The 19,129-nt window shown below is 32.9% G+C and overlaps 1 protein-coding gene across 3 annotated transcripts in view; it reads right to left on the reverse strand.

Moving 5' to 3' along the window:
• Positions 1–19,129, reverse strand: part of AdamTS-A (ADAM metallopeptidase with thrombospondin type 1 motif A) — a 545,690-nt gene that overhangs the window by 451,127 nt on the left and 75,434 nt on the right. For all 3 annotated transcript variants that reach the window (XM_072538404.1, XM_072538402.1, XM_072538403.1), the window contains exon 2: positions 761–960. The gene's annotated coding sequence lies outside the window, so the exon portion shown is untranslated. The remainder of the gene's footprint in view (positions 1–760; positions 961–19,129) is intronic.

Consider the following 19,129-nt stretch of genomic DNA (forward strand, 5'->3'; position numbering starts at 1 on the left):
TCTTCTTTCAATTAGATCATTAATTTCTTATTTTGATTTGTTTTTTTCTTTTTAATCGTTCATTATAATAACTCACTCTGTGAATTCTATTTTTTTTTCTAATTTAGATTCTCTTGTCTAAGTCTTTTGACAGGTGTGTTTGGTGTTGATATACATTTTTATGTACAAAAATTTCATCAATTTCCTTCTCATACTCTAAAAAGAGCCCTTTTAGGGCGAAATACGTATAAGCGGATACACAGACGCACTATACGTGAAATCAAATCTTAACTGTCTTTTTCCTTTTAAAAAATAACTTGTTTACTGGTTAAAATACAGAAAGAGAGACAAGTGACAAGCAAACAAATAACCAATTGTTGTTTTTTAACCTGTAGTAAACAAATGGACAGAATTCAAACAAATAACCAGTCCTTAAGTCAGTGTCAAAATCCGTTCCATCCAACACGTTTCCTCTTCGCATCGTAAGCGAACGGTGCAAAGTCGAAGCATGCGCATAAATTCGATACCAAACAGTTTCGTGACCGTTTTAAAACTGTACAAAAGTGGCGTGTTGGAACAAACCTTATAACATAACAAAATTTATGCAAATTCATCCAATTTTTTTTTCGCATATTTTTATTTATTAACAATTTAAGTGAAAAGTAGGTGATTTTTAGAATTTTCTTCTGTAAGTTAGAACCATTATATTTTGACAAAAAACTGAGACGAAAATACTTCCTACAACTTTCAATACTTATGATAATTTATCTAGGGTACTTACCTCGATAATTAAAAAAGTACTTAAATATTGAGAAAATTTCGACTTCACGAAATTAACAAATTTAAATCTCTGAAGTCCCAATAACAACCTTTTCTGGAGATATACGTCGGTATCATTTTTTTCTGACGAAGTTGATTGTTAGCTAGATCTGGGCTCAAAGGTGCATGGCAAGATGGAACATTGTCAGTAATATCCGTCACCTAAAACAATAAAGAGCAAAATTAGATGGTGAAACTTTAAAAATTAAAAAGAATATAAGATGGATCATATTTTGGTGAGATTTAGTATCGCAGGAACAAATCGCAGCCTGCTTATATCACATTTTGTATACACAGTGAGGAGTTTTAGGTATGGGATAACTCAATTATCTCCTAAAAAGTGTGTGAAATTACTTATAAGTGGAACCGTACATTACCAGTATACTCGAAAAACAAGATACATTTCATAAAGCTTGATCTAACAGAGCGGTAATTTAAAAGCAGTTGGCATATCACGGTGTTGCCAAAGTTGACATCAATGAAGTGAACAAGGATTTAGAAAAAAAACACCTCTATCATTAATGAGGATCTCAACTTTGCATTAAAACTGTGAGAACACACCAAGTGCTTAAAGCACTAACGATTCAGATGAATAAATCGCAACTGTTTTTCTGTGGTTCACTTTACCTAACAAAGCGACTATAATATAAAGTCATTGATATTTAATTTAAGTCAGTTCTCATATTGAGAGCATTCGGTTGTATCTTATGTTTAGTGGTGACAGCATGTTGTTCTGCGAAAGTATATAATGTGTGCTTAGATAAATTAATATAATCACTGCGGTGGGAGGTTAATATATTTATTTATACAAATATATATATATATATATATATATATATATATATATATATATAACTAAACTATTTTTCTTCTATATCGATGACCTTAGTAGTAATCTGCTTTAAAACGAACTATTTCATTTTTTAACACAAGCTCCCCATCACGTTTCTCGTCGTATGTAATAAAGTTATAATGGCTTTAGCTACACTTGCCTTCTAAGGGAAGTACATCTCGTTTATTGACGTTAGGCTTGCCATTTAAGTCCTAAAGACTAACCACAGCCAAATAAACTTGCTTGACGAATACATTATATCTTAAATTAGCATTTAGAAAACCATATAAGAAGGCGTAGTATCAGCAAATCAGCAGCGTATCACACAAGTACTGTTATGTATGAACGTCTATTATAAGTGTATGAATCCTATTAAGAAAACAATTTTTCTAGAGAAACGGTAATATAGTAAATGTTTAGTTTAAAGAAAAAAAAATTGATGAATTATTTTAAACAATAAAAGTAAAATGCCGCTTGAAAGTGTCAACTAGAAATAATTTTCCACGATGTGTTTCTTCTACATCGATCAAGATTGCCTTTAATATATCTTTAAATGTTGTTTCAATTGTTAGAGTCCATAGTTTATCAATAACGCTGCCTGAAATATTGTTGACTGGATCAAGTGCCCCAAAAGAACTGTTTTCAGTTCCAAGCAGGATTACATGAGTGACTCTAGCCAACTTAGCACCCTACTGATAGACTGTAATCTTAGACAGCTCATAAAAATAGGACTATGCCTCGTAAATATTCAACGATGACGACTAGTTAGAATACAAATATATTTTTGAAAATACTAGAGGACAAAGATCTATGAGAGCTACTTCCTTCTCAAGTCTTGAATATCAGAGCACTGACATCAGCAGAGGTACGAAGAGGTCATACATTGGTACTGTGCAAAATCAGAATGAAAACACATGTGCATAAGGGAAATAAAGAAGCAGAATAGGAAAAAAAACAAAAAGGGTAGCACAAAGAAGCAGAAAGATGTATATATTATAGAAAGGATGTCGAAGAAAGTTGGACAAACATTAAATCAAATATGGTGTCACGTAAATGGGGTATTACTCCAAGGAATTCAATAAAGTTATTCGTCATACTTAAGTTCAGTTTTTAGGATGGAATTCTTCTTTTTCCTTAAAAGCCTTGTCCTCCAAGAACCATACCATTGGCAAATGTCCTTGGGCCCAGATGTTCTTGAGTCAGGATGTTATTCATCGACCAGTAACACGATATCCTTTCATGTTTACCCAAAATAATTACATGTAGTAATTCTTATTTAAAATTTCTCATCACGTGGGCAAAATACTCAAATCTCTTCTTTTTTATGGTATTCATCACATCCCTTTTTTTAAATCCGCCTTTCGTGCAGAGAGGTAGGCATGATGATGGATTTCGGGAAGCTTCCTCATTGCCCTATTTTTACATTACTAATTTACGCTAATATAAAAAAAATACAACAAACAAAAACAGTTACATGAACAATGGCTTCAAACAAGGAACGAAGAGAGAGGGGAAAACGAAAAATAAAACTGAAGAATTGAGGATGAGTGCAGACCTGCTTAAACTTTGAAATGTAATTAGGAGAAATAAGAACTTCAGAATGTTAGAAAATACTGACGGGACTGACAAAAGGCAAAAAAAAAATTAAAAGATAATTTCCTCGGCATTATCACAATTTATGTCTTAATAGTATCGGACTTGGCCGAAGCGAGTAGAAGTGAACTGGAACGCTGCATTGTTCGTCCAAATTTATGGAAAATAATAAGTGTAACGGTCTACTTTGGTAAAAATAGAAAAAAAAGGCAAAAAAGTAACAAAAATGTGTAGTTGTCAGGAATACTCAGCTGTTATAGGTAAGTGCTATAATTTCAAAAAATAGTAAATTTTGAAATTGTAACGCTTTTGTACTTGAATCTTAGTGATTTTTCGTTTTAATAATAATATTTTGTTTTTAACAATTGCTTATTTTATTTTTTTTATACAAAAAACACTAAGATATATGGTGCTTTTTTTTATAAATTATTATAATACTGACTTTGTCTTGTGGACTATTTTAATATCCTTACAACTATCTTACTTAAGTCATTAGTAACATACAGTTCAGCTACATATTTTGATTGGAGCTGATGATGTGTATGGATTCATATACGAAACGTTTAATATTAAATTTTAATAGTAACCAAGATAATTATTTATTTGTGGCTCTTTTTTTCAATCTCTCCCTCCACTACGATTCTATCATGGTGATGATTGGGGTTCTGGTATTTGTTAATACGATTCATTTTATGAAAGTTTGGTGCTTTTGACTGTCACCGTATATACAGGGTGTTTCAAAAAGGTATGTCATAAATTAAATCACGCATTACGGGGGACAAAAATAAATTTCTTGAATCCAACTTACCTTAGTACAAAAGTGTACACAAAAAAAGTTACAGCCCTTTTGTGGCATCATTAGTTTAACACATTATTTTTAAAACTTTTCTGCCTCCTATCACTTTTTAGAAAAACTAGTTTTTTCCTAGTTGGCTATAAAATTACAATTAGTTTTTACGGATACAATAATTACAAACAGTTCCATCAATAATAGTCAATAATTTGAAGCTATCATTTATTGTGTGAATAAGATTAATATTAAAAATTTTAAATGGCAGATATGCATTTAACTTTGGGTAAGTTGGATCAAATTAAATTATGATTTCAATAAACTATTGTTAATATCGTAGGTGAATGTCAAGAAATAGTGCAGCAGCCGCACGGCGTTATGCAGTAAAATATCCCAATCGAAATATACCCGATAGACGATTATTTCTGACCATTGATCGTCGTTTACGGGAAAAAAGTACATTCCAACCGCCAGTTGCTGGCAATAGTGGACGTCCAATAGTGGATGCAACTGATGAAGAAATTTTAGAAATCATTGAAGAAGTCCCTGGAACAAGTAAAAGGGTAATAGCTGTTCAACTAAATGTTCCTCAAGTAAGCGTTTGGAGGCGTTTGAAGGATCAGCTGCTTAAACCCTATCACTTAACAACGGTTCAGGAGTTATTGGTTGGATATTATCCTAAAAGGATTGGATTTTGTGATTGGTTGTTAATGGAAAACATTCGAAATGTTAATTTTATTAGAAATATTTTGTTTACCGACGAGTCTACCTTCAGTAGAAATGGAATAACAAACCATCATAACGAGCACATTTGGGCCGACGAAAGTCCTCACGCCAAAAAAACGACTCATCACCAAAGGACTTTCAAAGTTAATGTTTGGGCAGGAATTGTGGATAACAATCCAGTATTTCTTCCCAACAATTTAAATGGTGATAATTATTTGCAGTTCTTGGCAAACGATTTACAAGAGTATTTGGAAGAAGTGAATATTGCAATAAGGCAAAATATGTGGTTTCTACAAGATAACGCTCCACTGCATTACAGTAATGAAGTCCGGAAATAGCTTTTCAAGCAGTATCCTGGTCGGTAGATTGGAAGGGGTCGTGACGCACCTATTTCTTGGCCACCCAGAAGTCCAGGTCTTAACCCCATGGACTTGTGCTTTTGGGAGTTTATGAAAGAGAAAGTGTATTTTGTAACAATAGAGGACGAACAACAATTGAGGATTAGAATAATTGAAGCTGCAAATCAATTTCGTCAGAAAAATATGATTTTTCAGCGCATTCAGTTTTCCTTATTAAAACGATACCGAATGTGTATTAAAGAAAATGGGGGTCATTTTGAACATTTATTGTAATATCATATTTATAGAGGTTATAGAAATTTTTTGTAATTGTTAATTCATTTAAGCCATTTATTTAGTTGCATGTAATTTTTTAAAGGTTAATGAAAAGGGCCGTAACTCAATAAAAACTGTATTTTGAAAAAAGTGATAAGAGGCAAAAAAGTTTTAAAAATAATAAAAAAAAAAGAAGAAAGTAGCGTGTCCATTTTTATTACAAAATGTCAAGTAGTTTAGGAGATATTGCAAAAAAACAATTTTTATTTTGTAACTTCACAGGGCTGTAACTTTTTTTGTGTACACTTTTGTACTAAGGTAAGTTGGATTCAATCAATTTATTTTTGTCTCCGGAATGCGTGATTTAATTTATGACATACCTTTTTGAAACAACCTGTATAATAATATACACAGAGGATGTGCCTGTCTGCACATCCTTTAGACTAATAATCATCAAAATATCCTCCGTCCTCAGAATAATTTATATTTTTGAATTTTGAAAAGATTTTTCCTTGGTTCGTTATGCTACATATATGCGATATCATTTCAGTAAGACAACCAATTTATTATTTTTTGTATTTATTTCGTCTGGCTCTTCCGATGTATCGTAAAAATGATATTCTTAAATTTGAAACGGTGCCGTCATAAAGTTTGCCTACAACAATGAAATGATCATTTCGAAAACCATATTAAGAACGCACACAGTATGAACTGAATAATTCCATTTAGCGAATTACCATATAATACAACGAAATGGTTCTCTAAAGAAGATTTATTAACATATAATGTTTTTTTTCCTGTAAATGACATACCACGGTGGTCTTTAGTTGCTTTTACAACATGTATGTTGGATGTAATGATAGTGGAGTACGTGTTCCTTTCGTGTTCTCTGACACGGCTTGACATTTGTCATCTTGTTTGACCTACATTCAGAAGAGAAGCGACAAACACTAAAATTGTATCATGTTTTATTAGTTAATTCATATTTTATTATTAATATTATGTTTAATCATATTTTTGTGCAACAACTAATGACAGATAGTTAACAATAGTTCAAAGTTGTTTGCTTAAACAATTTATAGAAAACAAAATATATATATATATATATATATATATATATATATATATATTTTTGTTATATAATATATATATATATATATATATATATATATATATATATATATATATATATATATATATATATTGATGTTAACTAAGGTGTACAGCATTGAAGGTTTAATTCAGGAAACGATTTATGGTTTAATTTGGGGATTTGTGGTTGCACTGTGCATACAAATTCGTCAAACTTAGCGGAAAGTACCTCTAAATTGGTGTATATCAATAGCTAGTCAGTTAAAGAATGTATTTAATAGTGGTGTAGTTATACTGAATATAATAAACCACTAGCTTTAATATTTGTCGACTATGAAAAGGCATTCGACACCGTAAATCAACAAAAACTGTTGGAAGCCTTGACAGAATGCCGAATTGACTATCGGTATATAAATATAATTAAACATATATACCAAAACGCAACAGCCAGTGTTAGAGTGGGTGATCGTCAAACCCAGAAATTCCCGATACAACGTGGAGTACGCCAGGGGGACACCATATCGCCGAAACTGTTCACTACGCTTTTGGAATATATATGTAAAAGGGCAAAACTGACCGACAAGGGCATAAACATAAACGGAGAAAAGCTTAGCCATCTAAGGTTTGCAGATGATATTGTACTAATGGCTGATAGGATAGATGAGGCCAAAGAACTTTTAAATCAGCTCTACCTTTCCTCGCTAGAAGGAAGATTGAAAATAAATATATCTAAAACCCCGATGATGACAAATCTTGTAGTCAGCGAAGATATATGCGTAGGAACAAGATCCATAGACCAGGTAATGGCCTATAAATACCTAGGTCATGAGATTCGCATAGGAAAAGATAACCAAACCGTTGAGCTTCTCCGTCGTATAAGACTGACTTGGGCAGCCTTCGGCAAGCTAAACCATATTTTCAAATCGTCTGATATACCAATATGCTTTAAAAGAAAAACGTTTATTCAGTGTGTTTTGCCAGTGTTAACTTACGGCGCCGAAACGTTGACCATGACAAGGAGAACAGTTCAAAAGATCCGTGTGTGTCAAAGGGAGATGGAGCGTGCTATGTTGGGCGTTTCACTACGAGACAAGATCCCAAATCGCCAGCTACGACAAAGAACAGGAGTGGCTGATGCAGTAGAGAGAGTAGCAACACTAAAATGGAACTGGGCAGGTCACGTGGCTCGAATGACAGACAATAGATGGACAAAGCGGATACTGCAATGGAGACCAAGAGATGATGCCTACCGAAGTAGAGGTCGTCCACCAACACGTTGGACTGACGATCCAAAACGTTGTCATAGGAATTGGATGCAAGAGGCACAAGATCGAAATAGATGGAAAATTATGAGGGAGATCTATGTCCAGCAGTGGATAAGCGAAGATTGAATGATGATGTAGTTATGCTCCCTATTATTCTTGCGAAGTTCTAATTTACGTCGGAGTTTCTTTAAACGTAGTTGATTGAATTTGTGATTTATCACCAGTTATTGAAAATGTTTCTGTTATTTCGTTCTCTAAGAGTTTTGGCTAATTTCTGAGAATATCTTTGACGTCTTATTCCGAAGCCATTACCATCTTTATCATTCGGGAACAACATTGATTCGGTTTGCCAATTCTGTAGAAGGTGATTTAGTTTTCCTTACAGTCTTATCGACCAAAAATTTTAATTTTATTTTGATCTTGCTCTCTATTTTTAGCATCTTAACTCAGTGTTAAATACGCTGAGAAAAAAAGAAGCACGACGAAGCATATTGCTGCAATAAAAAATATTAATAAATGTTTCCGCCTGGGGCAAATTCTTCATTAATGGCCAAAAATATTAATGAATGGTAAAACATTTTCTACTTATATTATAAAATTAACACCTGCTAGTTTCTCCAAGGACGAACGTTTCATTATCGTTAACAGAAACAGTTACTGAAATTTGAATTCTTTATTAAAGTTACGAAATGGGTTTGAAAGTTTAACATAATTGTCCCAATGGATTAAATCACAGCGTGGCTTCCATATCGAAATACTATATTAGAACTGTATAATCGGGGAATATAAAGATGGATATAAATTTCCTATTGATACTTATTCATATTACATTTTTGTATAAATAATTATTTACACTTATAAATTTAAATAGTTGGTTCAGCACGAACGAGGTGTTTTTAAACGTAGGAAACAGTAGTTTTGTAGTATTTTGATATTTACAAAATACGAAATAAATGTTCATTTCAACTAAAAAACTGTTGATTAGAAAGAAACACGTGTTTTAAAGATTGAAATTCGAATGAGAACTTATCAGTAGTAATATCCCTAGGACATTGATAACAGATGAGATAATTTCATGACAATCGAAAGCTCGTTCCTTGGTAACAGCACGAAGCCTTCGGCTTCGTGCTGTTACCAAGCAACGAGCTTGAGAAATTTGTCATGAAATTATGAGGCATTCATCAATGTCCGAGGGATATTGGGCAGATAATTTTTCGAAAAAAAAATCATAACTCAACATAACGAAACATTTATTTATTAAAAGTACAGTTAGTGAAAGTACAATTATTAAAATTTAAGTTAACATTAGATTCGTTGCTGTTCTCTACTATAGAAGATCTATTACCACGCATAATATTTATAATCTTGTTGTGGTGTTCTTGATCGAGATTCAAGTATGGTTTTATAGAATTCTGATTGCCATGACCAGTTATTTTTAGCAATTGTTGTTCTTCTACACCACTTTTTGCTAATTCGCTAACAGCAGTTGATCTATTCGAGTGATTTGTTATCTTTTTCTCCTTTACATTCAAGCCAATTGCTTCAGCAGAAGATTTAGTCCATCCATTCATTGTATTTCTTCCAACAGGTACATTATCGTACCATTTGTCAGTTTCATTTTTCCAGTGTCGATTTGGTTTTAAGAACAGTCGTGGTGAGGTAATATTGTCGCCTCGTTTTGGTATCAGTTTATGAAAAAGACGTACAGGGCATCTTTGTCTCTCACTATTGATAACCAACCATTTACTACCTACACAGCTTTTAGAACCACCTTGGCACGTTTTACTGAATACCGGATTGTATTCAATGCGATTTGTTGGAGTGTCATCGTTATTTTTCTCGATTTGAAAAAAATCCACCAGACAAGCAACTGCCTCTCCTCCTCGCCAAGCTAATTCTACAGCAGCAATATGGTAAAATTTACGCATAAGACCTTCAGGGGTATCTTCATCCCAAAGCAATATTATTTTGTTAATTTCAGACCAATTTAACGAAACTGAACTGGCCTTACGTTTACAAGGATCTGCTTGTAGTTTCTTCCTGATTGCATCGCGGGGATCTCGGGCTGGTTTCAACACTATATTGTTAAACGGGTCAATCATAATATTATAGTCATTATAGTACTTTTCTTGCAATAGTTTGCACGAAACGTTCCACATTTCACCGTTGCCTCTTTGAATTCGTCCCCGTTTTTCTTTCTCATATTGACGGCCCAATCTTTTAGTATCAACGCCAATTCTTCTAAGCTTCTATGTTCATTCAACTCATATTCTCGTCCGCAGCAAAATTCCATGAATATTCCCCAAATATATTTGTGACTGTAGGTTGTATTTCTGGAAATTTTTTCTTTGATTAGCGCATTTATACTTTGAACATTCTCATTGCCGAAACGTGACATTTTGAAATTTATTTGGATGAAGTTGTCAAACTCGATCGTGTTGTCATAGGGATTGAAAATTGCACTGAATGCAATTATCAGTCTAATGTTGACATGATTGGGTGAAATTGTTCAACATGACACAAAATGATGAAATTTGAATGATTGTTAGAACAGTCGAAAAATTATCATGGAAAGTGCATTGTTCAATTCACATCCCTATGAAGTGTTTAACTAAAATAAAAGATGAAATATAAAAACAAAATTCTTGCTACCATTGCAAAGATAAATTTGTCTTATAAAATAAACCTAATTTTGACCAGAAAATAATGTACAAGAGGCTGAGAACAAAAATTTTGTAGACAAAATATTAAGGCTTACATTTATCATGATCCAAATTGGAATTGACAAATCATACGCTCCAAAATCAAAACACTTGGACTACCTATAAATATAAAAATGAAAATACATTTTAAATAGATTATTCTAAAAACTCCTGTGAATAGAGCTTGCCTTTTCCCAACATTTTCAATCTGTTTCAGATCTCAGATAATCCCAGTACCTACAAGGTAGCCTCTGACGAATTTTACTTTAACCTACTGAGTACTCTGAAAAGCTCACGGAAGATGGACTGATTTGTCCGAAAACGTTCTGAACTTTATTATAATCCATTTGGATTTTTAATTTAATTTTTTAATTAAATATACCATCTACAACAGAAGTTTTTACTTCCAGGTTCGAGTTTTTTAAAGGAAAGTTTTTGGGCTAATTTTTAACATTCAAGCCTTATAACCAGCTTGTCAGAAGAGGTCTATCAAAATTCTACCGATTCTAATGAAGATAACTACAATTTTTGTTAGCTTAGAACTATTCCAATCCTCTTAAATTAGCTCTTTATAATACTAGCACCATGTTAAGACTAATTCAATGGAACTGCAATATGATTTTCACCCCAGACTATAACACTTGCAAAAACTCATATCGGACAGTTGGCCTAAGTTCATTTGTCTTCAAGAAACCAATATCACTAAAGCTCACCACGCCTATCTTAAAAACTACACTAGCTATAACTTTTTTAGACCTACACACATACGAGCAAGTGGCGGCTCGTCCAATTTTGTTTCTAAAGATATCGTTTATCAAGAGTTTGACTTAAACACAAGTCTAGAAGCGAATGCGATAATCGACTGGTGTCCCAACAATATAGTAAATTGTTTAATATATATTACATAAAACAACTGCCAAACCCTTTCATCTTAGTTGGAGACTTACACGCCCACAACACAACATGGGGTCTCCAGCGCACCTTTGGGAGAGGAAAACTTATCAAAGTTATCGTAAGTAACTCTAACATCAACTTCTTGAATATCAGGAGCTCCACATATTTCTTCATCCGGTCTGGAATCTCTTTTTCCATAGACCTAAGTTTTTGCGATCCTGTAACCGCTCCTCTGCTTCAGTGGTAAATACTAGATAGCTTATACGATAGCAATCACTACCCCATTTTAATCTCAATTCATATCGCCAAAACTGAAGAAGTGTAAACCAAATGGAAAATTGCCCGTGCAAATTGGAATTTATTTAGTGTTACTCTTAATACCTTTCAAACCAAATTATTTTCAAGGAAAACATCGATGCTGCCGAAAACAAATTTAGAACGTTGCATTACAACTGCGGCTGACCAACGTAGAGCTAAATTGACCAATAATTCTTCAAAAAAGGCGGTCCCATCATGGTGGAACGACTCATGTAAACTCGCAATAAAAGAATACAACAAGGCTCTTAATAGATATCGCAAAACTCATATCGTAGCATCGAAGATTTATAAAGATCCAAACGAATTCTGAAGGAAAGCAAAAAAGTAAAAAAAAATGATAACATAACTAAATATTATAACATTGAGATGAATATATATATATATATATATATATATATATATATAAATATATATATATATAAATATATATATATATATATATATATATATATATATATATATATATATATATAGTAGTCCAAAGTTTTTTGACTAGTTTGGAAAAAATATATGTAAATACTTTTTTCTTTTTGGGTGTGGTAGTCAATAAAAAATAGAGCTTTGCTAAGGCGTACTATTTATTCTGAATCCAAGCTTTCGGTGGTTTTTTGCCACCTTTATCAAGGTCTACAAAGAAAATTACTATGAAGTAACAAACTGAATGGTGCCAAAAAGGCTGTAAAAAAACTATAAAAAAACTTACCCGAATGTAAGATTCGTGGCATAAACAACAACGTTAAATAACATGATAAAACTGAGGTTGCAACTAAACTTAAAAATGTTACTGTTAAAAAACACTTTAAAAATTACTAAAAACGTTAAAAGTTAAAAACAAAATGTAGGACGACATGTTGAAAACAGTCGTCGTTGCAGGCTTGATTTCAGTCACATTTCACGAGCAGAAAGAGAAAGTGAGTGGATAATTATTGTTTAAATAGTTTGGAGAAAATACAAAAAACAACTTTGAAAATAACGTCTAACAGAATACTGTTAGTGAATTTTTAGTACTGCCAACTGTATTACCAACTTGAAATTAAGCGGGAAATTAAAAATGTAAATTATAACATAAGCAATCGAAAGAAAATAGTATTTAGTAAATAGGTTTAGAAAAAACAACTCAAAACAAAACAAAACTGAATTAGTAATTGCAGTTTGATCGTAAATATTCAATTAATAATGATATTTCAAAAAAGGAAAGAACCAAAGAAAACTCTGAGATGCAAAATAGCTCAGTCAAAAGTCAATATAAAATTGTAAATTTTGCTAAGATTCTGGATCTCAGATCTCTTATTAAGATTGTTATTATCACTCTTGCTGATATGTACCATCTCTAAGAAAGTTCTCTTGAATTTATTTTTCTCTCTGGCTAATATTTTTACATTGTTGAAATCTATCTTATGGTCTAGATCGATAGTATGCTCTGCCAAAGCACAAGTAGGTTTGTTTAATCTACAATCACTCTTATGAGAAATAATACGGCTAGACAGATTCCTTCCAGTTTCACCAATGTATGTGGATGGACATTCAGTACATTGAATGCAATAAACAACATCTGTAGTCTCTAGAGTGGTTAGGGGTTGTTTTATTTTGCTATACAGCTGACGTATGGTTTTGATGTTCTTGTTAGCTATTTTGATATTCTTAAAGTCTTTAAAAATCTTAGTGAGTTCAACGGTTAGTTTCGGAATATATGGAAGGGCATAAAAATACACACTTGTTGGAGCAGAAATATTTTGTGCTGAGGGCACTGATTGTGACATAGTAAGTATGTTGTTTCTATTAACAAAGGGGACATTAAAAATTAATTTATTTATCAGTCTTAGAGGATATGAATTTTCAACAAAAATATTGCGTAAGAGGTTGAGATCATGTTGGAGATAATCCGGATGAGACAACCTTTTGACACGTTCTTTCATCGCTAGGACTAAATTAGTTTTCATCCTCGGGGGGTGGTAGGAGTGGTAGCTTATGAATCTATTGCTACATATGGGTTTTCTATACCATTGTGTTTTCACAACATTATCCTCACATCTATGCAAACTCATGTCAAGGAAAGGCAAAGATCCCTCCCGCTCCTCCTCGCATGTGAATTGCAAGTGTGGGTTTTGTTGGTTGAAAACATTTAACGTAGAGTGTATGGAGTCTGCAGGTAGTGCCAAGATTAAGTCATCCACATATCTCTTTATGAACGGTATTTCAAAATTGATTTGTTGCAAACTATCTTTAATCAAATCATCTAAGACATAATTGCACAGTATTGGTGAAATACTGGAACCCATTGGAGTACCAAAGACTTGTTTGTAGTAACAGTCATTAAAAATAAAAACATTAGAGTCAAAAACAAAAGAAATGAGTTTTTTGATATTAGCTAAGTTAAGGGTTGTGTGTATTGATATGTCATCCCAGTGTTTCTCAACGCTAACCAATATTGTGTGTAATGGTAAATTAGTGAACAGAGATACTACATCAAAACTAACGAGCTTATAGTTCGTAGGTAATTTAAAGTTATTAATAAAAGAACTGAAACTGAAAGAGTCCTGAATGCAAAACTCGCTGTTATTACTGTACAGTAATAACATATACAATACAGTAATAACAGCGAGTTTTGCATTCAGGACTCTTTCAGTTTCAGTTCTTTTATTAATAACTTTAAATTACCTACGAACTATAAGCTCGTTAGTTTTGATGTAGTATCTCTGTTCACTAATTTACCATTACACACAATATTGGTTAGCGTTGAGAAACACTGGGATGACATATCAATACACACAACCCTTAACTTAGCTAATATCAAAAAACTCATTTCTTTTGTTTTTGACTCTAATGTTTTTATTTTTAATGACTGTTACTACAAACAAGTCTTTGGTACTCCAATGGGTTCCAGTATTTCACCAATACTGTGCAATTATGTCTTAGATGATTTGATTGAAGATAGTTTGCAACAAATCAATTTTGAAATACCGTTCATAAAGAGATATGTGGATGACTTAATCTTGGCACTACCTGCAGACTCCATACACTCTACGTTAAATGTTTTCAACCAACAAAACCCACACTTGCAATTCACATGCGAGGAGGAGCGGGAGGGATCTTTGCCTTTCCTTGACATGAGTTTGCATAGATGTGAGGATAATGTTGTGAAAACACAATGGTATAGAAAACCCATATGTAGCAATAGATTCATAAGCTACCACTCCTACCACCCCCCGAGGATGAAAACTAATTTAGTCCTAGCGATGAAAGAACGTGTCAAAAGGTTGTCTCATCCGGATTATCTCCAACATGATCTCAACCTCTTACGCAATATTTTTGTTGAAAATTCATATCCTCTAAGACTGATAAATAAATTAATTTTTAATGTCCCCTTTGTTAATAGAAACAACATACTTACTATGTCACAATCAGTGCCCTCAGCACAAAATATTTCTGCTCCAACAAGTGTGTATTTTTATGCCCTTCCATATATTCCGAAACTAACCGTTGAACTCACTAAGATTTTTAAAGACTTTAAGAATATCAAAATAGCTAACAAGAACATCAAAACCATACGTCAGCTGTATAGCAAAATAAAACAACCCCTAACCACTCTAGAGACTACAGATGTTGTTTATTGCATTCAATGTACTGAATGTCCATCCACATACATTGGTGAAACTGGAAGGAATCTGTCTAGCCGTATTATTTCTCATAAGAGTGATTGTAGATTAAACAAACCTACTTGTGCTTTGGCAGAGCATACTATCGATCTAGACCATAAGATAGATTTCAACAATGTAAAAATATTAGCCAGAGAGAAAAATAAATTCAAGAGAACTTTCTTAGAGATGGTACATATCAGCAAGAGTGATAATAACAATCTTAATAAGAGATCTGAGATCCAGAATCTTAGCAAAATTTACAATTTTATATTGACTTTTGACTGAGCTATTTTGCATCTCAGAGTTTTCTTTGGTTCTTTCCTTTTTTGAAATATCATTATTAATTGAATATTTACGATCAAACTGCAATTACTAATTCAGTTTTGTTTTGTTTTGAGTTGTTTTTTCTAAACCTATTTACTAAATACTATTTTCTTTCGATTGCTTATGTTATAATTTACATTTTTAATTTCCCGCTTAATTTCAAGTTGGTAATACAGTTGGCAGTACTAAAAATTCACTAACAGTATTCTGTTAGACGTTATTTTCAAAGTTGTTTTTTGTATTTTCTCCAAACTATTTAAACAATAATTATCCACTCACTTTCTCTTTCTGCTCGTGAAATGTGACTGAAATCAAGCCTGCAACGACGACTGTTTTCAACATGTCGTCCTACATTTTGTTTTTAACTTTTAACGTTTTTAGTAATTTTTAAAGTGTTTTTTAACAGTAACATTTTTAAGTTTAGTTGCAACCTCAGTTTTATCATGTTATTTAACGTTGTTGTTTATGCCACGAATCTTACATTCGGGTAAGTTTTTTTATAGTTTTTTACAGCCTTTTTGGCACCATTCAGTTTGTTACTTCATAGTAATTTTCTTTGTAGACCTTGATAAAGGTGGCAAAAAACCACCGAAAGCTTGGATTCAGAATAAATAGTACGCCTTAGCAAAGCTCTATTTTTTATTGACTACCACACCCAAAAAGAAAAAAGTATTTACATATATATATATATATATATATATATATATATATATATATATATATATATGAAAATTACTGAGTTCTCGGGAAGAACCGCGTTGAGAATTTAAAACTCGACGTTTCGGCACCCATTTTGGAGCCATTATCAAGAGGGATACGGTTCGGTTCGAGTTCGGGGTCTCAATCTGCCTACTCCCCTCACTCGAGACGTACCAGTATCGTGTTCTATATTGCAAGAACTGTCTCTCGGCACTGAGGTCTCAATCTGCCTACTCCCCAGTGTCGAGTGCCCCAGTCACTCGACACTGGGGAGTAGGCAGATTGAGACCTCAGTGCCGAGAGACAGTTCTTGCAATATAGAACACGATACTGGTACGTCTCGAGTGAGGGGAGTAGGCAGATTGAGACCCCGAACTCGAACCGAACCGTATCCCTCTTGATAATGGCTCCAAAATGGGTGCCGAAACGTCGAGTTTTAAATTCTCAACGCGGTTCTTCCCGAGAACTCAGTAATTTTCATTTATCTGACCGCGGAAACTTATCCGAACATATATATATATATATATATATATATATATATATATATATATATATATATAAATATATATATATATATATATATATATATATACAATTATATATTCATTAGACAAATTATCACTTATTAAAAATTGCAACCCTTAAAAAACCACCCCTTATAATAAAATAAAGAAAAACTATTATTGAAGGCCTAAGATGTGTTACTAGTATAATATAATATGATAATTGTAAATTTTGTATATGATATTTTGATCTATGTGTTATAATATTAATAATATTATTTGTTCTATTCTAGTCAAAAAGATAATTCTACCTGTTAGTGTGAAGCTGTCAGTTGAGGTTTAACAAATTAAGAACCAACATAGACCTTGACTGTTTGATTAGGCCTTGAAAGGAATTTAACGGTATGTATAGTAAGCGACAAATGGGGATTTCCTAGTCACTCTTTTGGCAACGTATCTCTGTGTTCCGATATTGTTCGATAATATCGATTTGCAGATTAGAATTAAACCATTTCTATATAAGGTATTCGCGAAATATTGATTTTTATTTCCTTGTAAATGGTTTTGAACGTTTTACAAAGTCCAGGGCTATTATTTATCAAAGATTTAATTATAATATATTTGTTAAAAATTAAAAAAATCACTCGACTGTCAATTATTGAAGGTCTTCATCATTTGATCAATGCAAAACAAGACTAAGTGCATGTAAAGAAAATTAAACATTGTCTGAACCGTAATAAAATTCAGAGTTTTTATTGGCTCCTTTTTTAACCATCAATCTCAGATTGCTTTTGATGATCGAGCTTAACCAACTTACAGAAAATACCGAGATGGCAGTTTCATGACTTTGATTATCCAGAGCTCAAAGAACGAAGCTGATAAGAAAATTACAAATAAGAAAAAACTTGCAACTTCCTCCCTAAAATATGAAAGTGAAAATTTTAAACCTGTATTAATGAAGAGAGTGATCCCAAAAATGTTTTTTTTTTTTATTTTACAAGTAAGGATTTGCCATCTGGACAATAATTAAATTTGATAATTGAAACATAGAAATTAACATAAGCGAAGATTACCTGACAGTGCTGGTAATTAAATTTAACTAAAATTAATATTAAAAAAAAACTTCTTATATTCTAAACAATTTACTTAGTTTTTAATAGCCTTTCCATCTTCCTACCTAGAAAATGGTATTAGCGCGGTTACCAACCTGCTTGCGAAAAAGAAATGGAACAAAAACCGTTGAACGTGGAAATTTAAGAGCCTATTACTAATTTTTTGAAGCCACGAATTGCACAATTGGTATCAGAGCATCCGACTCCTCCCTCTCAGTAGGTAACAGCAACCGCTAGTTGTGTACTATTTAATCTTTCTCTTATTTAGTCATCAAGTCATCAAGTTTTACACCGGTACTGTTGTGTACAGTCAGTAAGTCTGTCTATTCACCAAGAGAGAATACTATTGTCCTGAATGTTCACGATGCTCTGGTTTCTCAGAATCCCACAAACACTGTTCTCAACATAGTCGAAAGTTGTGCCAACATGACTGGCGTAGGAGAGTCAACTTTATATAGGTTCCTATCAGAAAGAAAAAAATACGGTATAGCTAACCCAAACACAAACGAAAACTTAAAGAGAGGGAAAAAGCCTATTGAAATTGATGAATTTGCCAAAAATGGTATTCGAAGGAAAATTCATGGATTTTTTTTCAAAAAAGAAATACCAAACCTAAACAAAATTTTACAAGAAGATAGAGACGACCCGGATTTGCCTCATATCGGACGAACTAAATTGTGGCAAGTTTTAAAAGAATTAAATTTCCGGTGGGAGAAATCAGACCGAAAATCACTTTTGATTGACCGGGAGGAGAAGATGATGTTGGAGAAGAAATTATCTAAGATTCATACGAAAATTCCGGGCTGAAGAAAGGCCCATCTTCTACCAGGATGAAACGTGGGTAAACTCAGGTCATACTCTAAAAAAAATTTGGTCAGATAAAAATATATTAAGCACCAGGCAAGCCTTTATGGAAGGTTGGTCTACTGGTATCTCCCCACCTTCTGGTAAAGGCAGTAGATTAATAATTTCTCACATTGGCAGTGAAAAAGGATTTTGGTAAGCATGGTTTGTTGGAATTTCATTCCAAAAGCACTATCACGAGGAGATGACAGCTGATGTTTTCGAAGAGTATTTTAAGCAAATGATTGAACACATACCACCAAATTCAATTATAGTATTAGATAATGCATCTTATCATTCACGACTAGTAAAAGGACTTCTAACGAATGCGTGGAAGAAACAGGATATTCTTGACTGGCTGCGGAATAAGTATCTGCCTTACGAAG

This window comes from Diabrotica undecimpunctata, chromosome 7 (assembly GCF_040954645.1).
Source record: "Diabrotica undecimpunctata isolate CICGRU chromosome 7, icDiaUnde3, whole genome shotgun sequence".
NCBI classification, from domain to species: Eukaryota; Metazoa; Arthropoda; class Insecta; order Coleoptera; family Chrysomelidae; genus Diabrotica; species Diabrotica undecimpunctata.